Genomic DNA, 2,778 nt, shown 5'->3' with positions numbered 1-2,778 from the left:
GACAACCTGAAAATGTTAAAATTTTTCTACCAATATGGAGATATGTTGACGTGGCTCCTTTCCCACGAACAGTCCCAGAATGACACATCGGTGCTTCTCCATGGCAGAAGTCAGAAATGTCCTCTTCTGCTCATAACCACTGACTCTACTGGCTTCCCCAACGTTGTTTTCCATACACCTTGGCCCTTTTTATGATGAGTGATGCTACAAGGTATTAAGTTCTCCTCCTGGGTAGTGGGAATGGAGCCGAACGATGCACCATATTGGCAGGAAATATTTGATGGGATCCATTACACTTCTCTCAACCAAAAAGGATGCTGAAGGGGACTAGCTCCAGCTTCAACGTCCAACCTCTCAGTCCTTGGGCAACTGCCCACGTGCTGCCCTCCGCCCAGCTGCAGCTGACAGCCAGAGAGCAACAACGTGTTCCCATCGCAGAGGGCACGTCGAGCTTTTCACTTGGCATTTATGGAAACGACTCCAGTAGACACGGGGCAGGGCAAAGGCGGGCTTTCTAAGGTGACATTAGCAGGAGCAGCTCCCTTCCTTGCCAGCCTTTACCCAAGGTCAAGGTCCTGGTTCTGAACCCTTTGTACTGTCCTTTTAACTAATTACAAAGATAATTAAATTTTGCAGTGTGGTTACACCTCAGTAAATATTGTCTATAAAAATCAATTGGCATTTACTGTACTTAATGTATAACAACGATTCTTATAAATCTAAATTATCCTTATAAATCTAAATTAAATGCCTAGGTTTAAATGTATTTAGGACATTTAATTAATAAAGTGTTACCAAATAACCATTACTAATCTGTTTACTTCAAGCCTGATTTCCATTTCCAAAGGATTTATTTCTCAGCAGCGTGTGTGGGAGGGTAAAAATGGAAGTATGTGAAAGGGTTTTAAAAAGGTGCTGCAGGTACCAGAAATGTTCAGAGATTGCCCAGGAAATTCCCTCATCTTTTCCCCCATGGAGAAATGTCGATGTGCTGGAACCAGAACTTTTAAAAGGAAAAGGTCTATTTTGATCCATCTGTAATTTTAAGTGTTCAAAAAGTTTTGAAGTCTGAAACAGCCTGTTTCGACATTTTCCTAATTAAAAGCTCTGGGTTTCTGTTTAGGCTGATTTTCCAATTCAAAATTTAACTTAACTTACAAAGAGAGAAAAAAATTAAGGATCAGAAGGTCAAAATCAAAAAGAACTGATCTAAATAAAACCTCTAGATTAGACATAAACATTATATGGATTACCCATTTGTGAAAACCACAGATTTTTACTTTTTTCCCTGGAACTTCTCTTGAAATTGCCCTTCACTGGGTCTAAAGGGCAAAGTGGCTCACCTGAGGTCCATCAAGGAGCCTGTGACAGGCAAGGACTTGAGGTTACCTCCTCCAAGTACAGCTGGGCTCAGCTGTTTTATGTTGAAAAAACCCAGATTCTGGTCTATCTGGAATATGTCATGAGCTAGTGCCGAGTTCATTCACTTCAAGCTTGCTGGTCCCCTTCCCCCACTTCAAATTCCCTTATCTAAACATTGCGATGTTTTATTTTGAAATGGGATTTTATTACACACCCGTCTTTCTAGACAATTGAACAACAAAGACTTCACAATCTCCCCCAAATGAAGCAAATGTTTTGTTCACGCTGGAATGATTCCTTATTCAGTTTCTTTTTGCTAAAAAGCTGGAGAGAACACAATTCGCATCAAGTCAACCCCCAAATATTTTGCGATAGCCACCAAGCACAACAGCCCAGCCAGCTCTGCTCCAGAGCACCCAGCTGGACTTTAACCAGTGGATTATTCTTTCCTCCCACCATAATTAACATCCATAGACTTAGCTCACATAACGCCAGAGGGTCAAATTCAGAGTAAGCGTAGCATGGTGTAATTCTGTTGAACAAAATACTACATCTACTCCAGTGACTAATTTAGCTAAAAACATATAATTATGAGCAATAAAAAATTATTTCTTCTGCTGCTGGAAACTGGCTGAGACTGTTTCCCTGTATAATAGCAACACCTGCCAGCATCCAGGCCTAGCAACTCTCCTAGCCCAGTCCATATTGACTTAAAATCATTAGTCTTAAACCTACTCAGTGCCCTGTAAGATAAAAATGGATGATCACGGTCCAGCCGTGTGAGGGGAGGCATCGGCAGCAGAGTGAGCCGTTGGTATCCTCCTCGGTAGGTTGAACAGATAAGTCCAAGCGCATTAAATTCACTCCTTTGCACAGGGTGTAAAGCAAGGTTTATGTACTAATTAAGCCAGAGTTGAAGGTTATAGTCAGACACTCAGTTGCAATTGTTCTAGTGCATTTTAATGAGTTAATCACTCGTACAAGTTGGTTTCCCAATCCCAGCTTAGCAGGGTGGCGTGTTCCAGGCGCACTCCTGGTGTCTTGCCTTGCAGAGAGCAAATGCTCTCTTGGTGAGAGACACCCCGACAGCCACAGGCAGTTCCCACACCCCTCCAGTGCTCTCCCAGCCCCCAGCCCAGCTCTCTGCAACACACACCGGGGCGAACTTCAGTTTCTCTTTCAACACTAGTCTCAAATTGGGCCAGTGCAACAGCCCCAAGTCCCACGGTTCCCTTTGCTGAGCCACTATCGGCAGAGATGTAAGTAGAGGACCGCAGTATGTCCAGCTCCCAAAGGGCATTTTTAGCCACTGTTAAATTCACTACAGAAGAGTAATACAAAGGAAAACACTTTCTAGGAAGCTGAGGTATTTTATAGGCTGTCTATCTTTTTCCGCCTGATTCAGACTGAGTTTGG

Source organism: Pygoscelis adeliae, unplaced genomic scaffold (assembly GCF_000699105.1).
Source record: "Pygoscelis adeliae isolate BGI_AS28 unplaced genomic scaffold, ASM69910v1 Scaffold513, whole genome shotgun sequence".
Taxonomy (NCBI): domain Eukaryota; kingdom Metazoa; phylum Chordata; class Aves; order Sphenisciformes; family Spheniscidae; genus Pygoscelis; species Pygoscelis adeliae.
Note: the sequence above shows the minus strand (reverse complement) of the source record.